General features: G+C 51.3%; 1 protein-coding gene across 1 annotated transcript in view; it reads left to right on the top strand.

The window, feature by feature from the left end:
* The first annotated feature begins 2,914 nt into the window (after window positions 1–2,914).
* The window catches only part of LOC149445087 (major histocompatibility complex class I-related protein 1-like), a 107,420-nt gene continuing 100,428 nt past the window's right edge, over window positions 2,915–9,906 (top strand). Inside the window, exon 1 of the mRNA XM_089654226.1 lies at window positions 2,915–3,025. The gene's annotated coding sequence lies outside the window, so the exon portion shown is untranslated. The remainder of the gene's footprint in view (window positions 3,026–9,906) is intronic.

The raw sequence follows: 9,906 nt of genomic DNA, 5'->3' as shown, positions 1-9,906 counted from the left end.
ACACAGCAGCTCTGCCCACCCCTACCCTCTGCTGCACATTCAAAGGAGCCTTTGTATTTTAGGAATGAGTTCACATGATACAAATCATTCCATGATTGAGCAGGAGGAGGGGAGAGACAGGCACAGCAGCTGCATGCAACTTTGCAGCTGAAAGAGCTGAGATCAGCTGGTTCATCATCGGAGCTCCAGAATTTTTTTCCCGAGTCATCTTCTAGGACAGCTTCACTTGAGAGATAGGGCTCCTCCCAGGAAACACCCGCTCCACCTTTTTCCCCCTTATAGGTGTCCTCTCCCCCAGTATTAGTGTTTCCTCCGGCCAGGACGGAGCTACGCCCGTTTTTTGTTTTTTCTGGCTCCCTGGCGCGGTACAGAGGGTCCCTGGCTGAGGCCCCCCCCCTACCTCCTTTCCCTGAGCAAGGCAGGGGCCTTGTGGGGGCGGCCTTCAGCCAGATTTATCCCATGTTTAGACCCTTCGGGGTGGGGGTGACAGACCCCAGATGGTCCCAGGGGGGCTCTCCAGGGGGGTAGAGCCCGCTCCGCCGACCCGGGCAGTGGTGCCTTTCCCTGGGAGGGCTCAGGTAAGTCCTACCTGCTCCTGGATCCCGGCAGCATGACCAGATGGTGAGGCTGCATGGGGTTAGGACGCCGCGACCGCGTCACTTTCAGGCGCCGGGGGAGGCGTCACTTCCGGGCGCCGAGGTCACTTCCGGCGCAGGGAGCATGGAGCGGCCACCGCCATGCTGGAAATGGGCGGCGGACCGCGGAATAAGCCCGTGCCACGGCCGCTTCTCCACCGGCGGCCGTGAGAGGGAGGTCGGCGCGCAAGGACCCCAGGGAGGGGGCGGAGCCCCCAGTCCCTGAAAAACCGCCGCACCGAGAAGGAGTTTGTGGCAGGATGGAGGCAGATCTGTCAGGGCTGGGGGAGGCCTGCGGCAAGGTAAGGGCCTTCTTCTCACCTCCTCCCCCCTCTCCCTCCCCCCCCTTTCCGGGATCCTTGAGCCCACACACACACACGCACCCCCCCCCCCCACACTGCTGGCCCTTTTTATGGTGTTGGGGGGGAGTGCTTGGGGGGCTATCCTGGGGGGGGGGGGGGACTCTACTGTTGACGAACACCTGTGTCTCCTTGTCCCCAGATGGGTCCACAAGAGGAGGACAGAGGGAAGAGAGAGAGAGAAGTTCCTTGCGAGCCAAAAAAGAAGTGCGCCACTCGCAGGAAGAACCTTTGGACTTAATAACTGGTTGACCCTCCTTTGGCAGCAATAACCTCAACCAAACGTTTCCTGTAGTTGCAGATCAGACCTGCACAACGATCTGGAGTCATTTTGGACCACTCCTCTTCACAAAACTGTTTCAGTGTAGCAATATTCTTGGGATGTCTGGTGTGAATCGCTCTCTTAAGGTCATGCCACAGCATTTCAATCGGGTTGAGGTCAGGACTCTGACTGGGCCACTCCAGAAGGCGTATTCTGTGCTGTTGCAGCCATTGTTTTGTTGAATTACTTGTATGCTTTGGGTCATTGTCCTGTTGCACCACCCATCCTCTGCGGAGCTTCAGTTGGCGGACAGATGGTCGTATGTTTTCCTGCAAAATGTCTTGATAAACTCTGGAATTCATTTTCCCATCAATGACAACAATCCGTCCAGGCCCTGAGGCAGCAAAGCAGCCCCAAATCATGATGCTCCCTCCGCCATGTTTTACAGTGGGGATGAGGTTTTGATGTTGGTGTTCTGCGCCTTTTTTTCTTCACACATAGTGTTGTGTGTTCTTCCCAAACAACTCAATCTTGGCTTCATCTGTGACTCACGGAAAGGTCCCGATCTCCCACTGCTGATCACGTGATGTGGTAAAAGGCCAATCACAGCGGCCTTTCACCCCGTGATCAGCTGTGTGCAATGACACGCTGATCACAGGGAAATGCAATTGCCGGTTCTCGGCTGCACTTTTCTCACGCTGTCAGATCGTGAGGAAAGTACTGCCGAGAACCGGCAGTTGTTAGAGCAGGGATCGGTGATGATCAGTGCCCTGATGATCAGTGCCAGCAGTGCCACCCACCAGTTCTGCCCACTTGTGCCCAGCAGTGCACCCACCTGTGCCCAGCAGTACAACCACCTGTGCCCAGCAGTGCCCACCAGTGCCACCCAGCAGTGCCACACACCTGTGCCCACCAGTGCCCACCAGTGCCACCCAGAAGTGCCACCTACCTGTTCCCAGCAGTACCACCCACCAGTGCCCATCAGTGCAGCCCAGCAGCGCTGCCAGTCAGTGCCACCAGTCAGTGCCCAGCGGTTGCGCCAGTCAGTGCCCAGCAGTTGCGCCAGTCAGTGCCTAACAGTGCCACCAGTCAATACCTAGCAGTGCCACCAGTCAGTGCCCAGCAGTGATGACAGTCAGTGCCACCTATCAGTGCTGTCTATCTGTACCCGTCATCAGTGCCGCCTATCAGTGCCACCTCTCCGTGCCACCTCATTAGTGCTGCCTATCAGTGCCGCCTATCAATGCCCTTCAGTGCTGCCTATCAGTGCCCATCAGTGCTGCCTCATCAACGCACATCAGTAAAGGAGAAAAATTACCTGTTTGCAAAATTTTATAATAGAAACAAAGAAACTTTTTTATTTTTCAAATTTTTTGCACTTTTTTTGTTTATAGCGCAAAAAGTAAAACACCCAGTGGCGAGTAAATAAAACCAAAAGAAAGCTCTATTTATGAGAAAAAAATGATAAAAATTTCATATGGGTACAATCTTGCATAATCGCACAATTGTCAATCAAAGTGAGACAGCGCTGAAAGCTGAAAATTGGCCTGGCAAGGAAGGGGGTATAAGTGCCCGGTAGGCAAGTGGTTAACTAATATACTGAACATGTGGTTTGTTTTTGCGGTATAGATATTTTCACTGTTGAGCATGCAGGAAGTTTCCTCCTTCGGTTATCTAAACCACATGCACATAACTTTCTGAGAAGCTATTTCTTGAGATCGTTTAACTGTTTCTTGTTGTCGCCATCATGGAGGACTGTTTCCTATAAGGTATATGTCTATTGTTTATTGTTCCTTGAATATCATGTGTATATTTTCTATTGGTTCCGGGGACTAATGTCTCATCCCTTTTCTCTAATGTATATAAGCTGTCCTGACCTGAATACAGTTGAATATAGACTGAGTGATCATATGTGTCTGAAGTCTTATTCCCGAGCGCTCATTACAGGTTGAATGGAGGCTGGCCAGCAAAAGAGTACCTACCGAAGGGTACTAACCTATCTGGGCGGTATTGGTAGGTTGGCTTGGGTTGGGACCAAGGGACAGTGCTCAGAGGTGGGTAGGGGGCTGAGCTGAGAAGTGACTATTCTCCTGCATAGAACGATCATATAGGATTTCTGAGGACATTTTACTGACTGGTAAAAAACATGAGAAAGAACCACAGAATGAATATTTTGTTCACTTTATGGAACCTTTTTTACTTTTTGCTTATTAGTTTGATTCAATAATAACTTTGAGTTTTTTTGTTAAATGTTTATTTTATATTAGATTTGCCATAGGCGCTTATTTAGATTTATTTTGTTTAGTTGGGCATCACAAAAAGCATATTATCAATGTAGTGCTACCCCCATAGAAGCCACTGTAGATGTACACAGGTTCTCTCTGTTATCAGTGCATGGCAGCCAGGCACACAGCAACAGTTCATCCACTCTGCCTCAATAAACAGTCTACGGGCGTCTTTTTGAAGTTTATTGCTAAGTAACTAGTAACTTGGGAGGACAATGGGGTATGAGATACTCCAAAATGCTTGATGCACAAACTGCAGAGGACTCTTCCCTTTCTCTAATCAGCAGCAATACAGTCATTCACTCCCAGTTGAGGACCAGGACAAATTGCTGGGCACATGTAGCAGAACTAGGCTGAAGTAGTCTAGATTCTTGTAGCTGGGAACCATAAGATATTGCAGCACAGGGGTCTGGCTTTACTCACAGATCCTGGCAATGATCAGTCCAGAGAAGAGAGTCATCCAGCTGCCATTCCAAGAATGGGGGGCAGGAACAAGTAGTCCCCCTTCCCATGAGCATGTGTATCGGTCTCCACAGGAAGAAAGGCAAGAACTTTCAGGGTTCCAGACTATTTAACAGTAACACAGCCATCCTCTGAGCACACCTGCCCAGGGATTGGCTAGATCCTGCTAAATATTTAGACTGGGGATTTGAATCCGCCCTAAGCTGTAGAAGCTTCTTCTAGAGGCGGGGAGAAATAACCAAACTCCCAGAATGTGAAAGCATGGACAGGCTATAATCAACCATTACTGCTTCTATGACAACAGAAGAAGCCAAAACATTTGCCTACCAGCCTAGTGGGATGGGTGCTACATAAGTATTTCAGGTGCATTTGTCAGGGATCCTACAGCGGTAGCCTCTAGCACTCCACAGACCGGATTCCCCCAAGGCGCGGAATCTAAGTCCCTACCTGCTTGTTTCAACAGGGCCCCTGATGGTGGGGATGGACTTGGAGCAGGCCGAGACCAGGTCGCGGCCCTTGAGTTCACCCAGCTGTGGTAGAAGCACCGTTGGAGGTGTATAGCAGGTGAGTGTCTGATGTGAGGAGGTCACAAGAGCAGCGTCAGGCAGGCTGGGTCGGTAACAGTGGTGGCAGCGTGGTACAAAATCAGCAGGCAGAGGAATAAACAGGTCACAAGCCGGGTTCGTTAACAGGAGATCAGAACGTGCAGGGTTAAGCAGGAGAATGGTCAGACAAGCCAGGGATCAGAGCAGGAGAAGACAGCAGTATCAGGAACAGGCTGGGTCGGCAACAAGGTATTCAGGAACACTGGATCAAACAGGAACACAGGTAACAGGTAAGACCATACGGCACTTGAGCATTGCAAGAGCTGGGTTTAAATAGGCCGCCCAACTCCTGACAGGCGCTCCTGGGTCCTAGTGCCTGCCTGCATGTCTTGTCAGGATTCTACGCATGTGCAGATTCGATTGCCGAGGCGATCTTCCCATTCCCTGACATTGCCCCTCCCTTACGGGCAGCCTCCGGATGCCCACCCGATTCCTCCTTTGTGGCTGGCTATGACGGAATTCTCGTACTAATCTGGGGGCATGGACATTCTGGGCTGGTTCCCACGAATTCTCCTCCGGCCCAAAGCCTTTCCACTTGATCAGGTATTGTACCTGACCACCCCTCTTCCTACAATCCAAAATTGCCTCCACCTCGAATTCCTCCTCCCCGTTGATATCTATAGCTTCTGGAGGTCTAGACCTGCGGTCTAAAAAGGGGTCTGGAACTGCAGGTTTTAATAATGATACGTGGAAGACTGGATGTATTTTGAGGGACTCGGGGAGAGTCAGTTTAAATGCCACTTCATTAACCTTGCGTTCTACTGGGAAAGGTCCCACAAATTTGGGTGCCAATTTTCTGGATGGGCATGTCAGTTTTAGGTTGGCTGTTGACAACCAAACCCGATCCCCAGGGTGTATGACCAATTCTCCCTTCCTCCTCCTGTCACAGAACCTCTTACTGTCTTCTTGGGCCTTAGCCATTGTTTCCTGTAATACCTTGTTATTGGTAGTAAAGAACTCTAAGGTGTCCTGGGCTGCCGGGACTGAGTTCTCAGGAACCAGGTCTGGCAGGAAGGTAGGATGGAACCCATAATTGGCAAAGAATGGGGATTGGTTGGTGGCGGAATGATTCGCATTATTATATGCAAATTCTGCCATTGGTAGAAGTGTCAGCCAGTCATTCTGCAGGAATGATGTGTAGCATCTCAGATATTGCTCGAGAGTCTGATTGGTTCGTTCTGTCTGCCCGTTTGTCTGTGGGTGAAATGCTGACGAAAAAGATAACTTAATCTCCAGCCCCTCACATAGCGCTTTCCAGAATTTGCACGTAAATTGCACCCCCCGGTCTGAGACAATCTCTCTTGGCACTCCGTGAAGCCTCACAATCTCTCTAATGAACACTTGGGCTGTTTCGGAGGCAGATGGTGTCTTGGCTAGTGGAAGGAAATGGGCCATTTTAGAAAGGCGATCCACTACCACAAAGATCACGGTGTGATCTTGCGAGGGTGGCAATTCTACAATAAAATCTAAGGAGATCATACTCCAGGGACGGTCAGGTATTGGTAAAGGTCTCAATAGGCCCCAGGCCTTGTCTCTGGTAGGTTTATTCCGGTTGCAGATGGGGCAAGATCTCACGTACGCTTCACAATCCTTGGCCATGTTTTGCCACCAAAATGTGCGTCGTGCCAGATCTATAGTCTTATGTATCCCAAAGTGCCGCGCTAGGGGATGGTCATGGCAGTAACCTAACACCAGGGACTGGACCTCCTTGGGTACCATGATTTGTTCCCCCTTCCAGAAGAGTCCCTCCTTATTCAGTAGTGAGACTCCAGGCAGGTCAGAGACCCGGGTGGAAGCAGCCTGCAATTTAGACAACAGCTCAGATTGAAGCAGTAGGAAGCTACCTGCTGGCAGGATGGTGTCTGGCTGGGGGTTCTCTCCAGGGTCCTCAAACATCCGGGAAAGAGCATCTGGCTTAGTGTTTTTGTACCCAGGACGATACGTTATGTGGAGGTTAAACCTTGCAAAAAACAATGCCCATCTGGCCTGGCGTGGACGGAGGCGTTTAGCGGTTTTCAAGTACTCGAGGTTTTTGTGGTCGGTATAGACCAGAATGGGATGTGGGGCCCCCTCTAGCAGATATCGCCATTCCTCCAGAGCGGTCTTAATGGCCAGTAATTCCCGATCCCCAATATCATAATTCCTTTCCGAAGGGGAGAGCTTCCTAGAAAAGAAAGCCACTGGGTGCATCAGCTCCTTGGCCCCTACCCTCTGTGATAACACTGCTCCTACAGCCACTTCCGATGCATCTACCTCTAGTATGTAGGGCAATGATGCATCAGGATGGTTCAGAATGGGAGCCGTTGTGAATAGCTTTTTCAATGCCTCAAAAGCTGCCTGTGCTGCTGGGGTCCATTGGAAACGTACTCCCACTTTGGTGAGCTGAGTAGTGGGTGCTACCAGGCCTGAAAAGTTCTTTATAAATTTTCTATAAAAATTGGCAAACCCAATAAACCTCTGGACGCCCTTCTTATCCGTGCGGGCAGGCCATTCCAGGATGGCCGAGATCTTTTGAGGGTCCATAGCGATCCCCGTGGTGGAGATAATTAGACCAAGAAATGAGATGCTTTTCTGTTAAAAACAGCATTTCTCAGCTTTAGCGTAGAGTCCATGCTGACGGAGACGTTCTAGCACACTCCTAACATGTCCCCGATGTGCTTCCAAAGACGAGGAGAATATCAAGATATCATCCAAGTAGACGATTACAAAAATGTCAAGGAAGTCCCTGAAAATGTCGTTGACAAAGTGCTGGAAGGTGGCTGGTGCATTACATAACCCGAAAGGCATGACTAGACACTCAAAATGCCCGAACCGAGTGCGAAACGCCGTTTTCCACTCATCCCCCTCACGTATCCTTACCAAGTTATAGGCACCCCTGAGATCCAGTTTAGAAAAAATGGATGCTGATTTTAACCTCTGAAACAACTCTGGAACCAAAGGAAGGGGGTAGCGGTTTTTGACCGTAATCTTGTTGAGGTCCCTGTAGTCAACACAAGGTCTCAGGGATCCGTCCTTTTTCTCAACAAAGAAAATCCCTGCCCCGGCCGGTGATGTGGAAGGGCGGATAAATCCCTTACGGAGGCTCTCATCAATGTATTCTTTTAGTGCCCCTAGTTCTCGCTCAGATAGTGGAAAAATGCGGCCAAAAGGGATTTCTGAACCTGGGAGCAGATCAATGGGGCAATCATATGCTCGATGTGGGGGAAGAACTTCTGCCCCCCGTGGACTAAATACATCCAAGAATTGGTGGTAGGCCGCAGGCACAATTTGGGCTAACTCGGCATCAGGGCTTACAGCCAGTAGGGCCTGTGTATTTAATGATAACTTAGATAAACAATGTTCCTGACAGTATTGTGAGGAAAACTGGACTGACCCGGTCTTCCAGTCAATATGGGGGTCGTGAGCTCGTAGCCAGGGGAGCCCCAGAATAACTGGAAATAGGGGGGACGCGATGGCGTCCAAATGGAGGAACTCCTGGTGATGTCCCGCCACTGTGGTGTGTATGGGAGGAGTCTCCCGATCTACCGTCCCCGATTTTATTTGAGACCCATCTGCCAAGAAAATATTCAACCCATGTTCTTTGGTGAGTAACGGTATCTGATGCTGGGTAGCAAAACTGAGATCAACAAAGCAGCTACATGCCCCGGAGTCAATAATAGCCGTCACCTGTATGCTTCCTCCTGGGAGCTGAAAAGACACAGGTACAGCCAAGTGAGTGGGGTTGCCTGTGCACACAGTAGATATATTAGAGAAAATAGAGGACTTACAGTATTTCTCCGGACAGGAGCGCACCATATGACCCGCTGCTCCGCAGTACAGACACAGGTTGTTTGCCCGACGCCTCTGTCGTTCCTCAGTAGAAAGGGAAGGCCGCATCAAGCCGACACTGACCCTTGGCATGACTGGTACTCTTGGCAGCATCCATGAGGTTCTTTGCCCCTGGCTGGACCTCTCCTGTCTCCTTTCCCGCAGTCTGCGATCGATTTGGATCGCACGATCTATTAGACCTTCCAAGGAGTCTGGAACCCCTATTCTTGCCAACTCGTCCTTCAGTGGTTCCGACAGTCCCAACCGGAACTGGTGGCGCAAGGCTGCGTCGTTCCATTGTGTATCTCCACTCCAGCGCCTAAACTCCGCAGCATAATCCTCTGCAGCCCGGCGTCCCTGTTGTAGAGAATAGAGGGCTGCCTCAGCCGAGGCAGCTCGATGCGGGTCATCGTACAGCTGTGCCATTGCCTTAAAGAAGGTGGCCACAGTGTTCAAATGTGGGTGGTGGGCCTCCATCAGGCGATGGGCCCATCCCTGAGGTTCGCCCTGCAACAGGGATATAACAAATCCCACCTTCACCGATTCTGAAGAGAAGGTCCGGGGTTGCAGGTCAAAGTATAGCTGGCAGGAGTTTTGGAAGGCCCTGAACTTTCCTCGATCCCCACTGAGCCGCTCAGGGGTCGGTACTCTTGGTTCTGGCGGAGGAATTGTAAATGCTGCTCCAGTGGAAGGCCCTGCTGAACCCGTGGCGGGAGGTGTTCCCACTGAGCCCAATGTTGTGGGTGTTGGTGCGGCCAGGCTCTGAACCTGTCCCTCCAGGTGCTTGTATCCCTCTTCCAGGGTCTTCACCGCTCGTGTGAGTGCTGCCAGATGTTGGCACATCTCTTCCCAGGGTGAAGGTCCTCCTCCAGACTCTGTCATGGCCGTATGGTTCTGTCAGGGATCCTACAGCGGTAGCCTCTAGCACTCCACAGACCAGATTCCCCCAAGGCGCGGAATCTAAGTCCCTACCTGCTTGTTCACCAGGGCCCCTGATGGTGGGGATGGACTTGGAGCAGGCCGAGACCAGGTCGCGGCCCTTGAGTTCACCCAGCTGTGGTAGAAGCACCGTTGGAGGTGTATAGCAGGTGAGAGTCTGATGTGAGGAGGTCACAAGAGCAGCGTCAGGCAGGCTGGGTCGGTAACAGTGGTGGCAGCGTGGTACAAAATCAGCAGGCAGAGGAATAAACAGGTCACAAGCCGGGTTCGTTAACAGGAGATCAGAACGTGCAGGGTTAAGCAGGAGAATGGTCAGACAAGCCAGGGATCAGAGCAGGAGAAGACAGCAGTATCAGGAACAGGCTGGGTCGGCAACAAGGTATTCCGGAACACTGGATCAAACAGGAACACAGGTAACAGGTAAGACCATACGGCACTTGAGCATTGCAAGAGCTGGGTTTAAATAGGCCGCCCAACTCCTGACAGGCGCTCCTGGGTCCTAGTGCCTACCCGGCGCCGTCATCGGTGACAGGCGCGCCTGGGTCCTAGTGC

This window comes from Staurois parvus, unplaced genomic scaffold (genome assembly GCF_062004578.1).
Source record: "Staurois parvus isolate SC_StPar_1 unplaced genomic scaffold, SC_StPar_1.0 ptg000746l, whole genome shotgun sequence".
NCBI lineage: Eukaryota > Metazoa > Chordata > Amphibia > Anura > Ranidae > Staurois > Staurois parvus.
The sequence above is the reverse complement of the archived record's forward strand: the minus strand, read 5'-3'. Positions and strand labels throughout refer to the sequence as shown.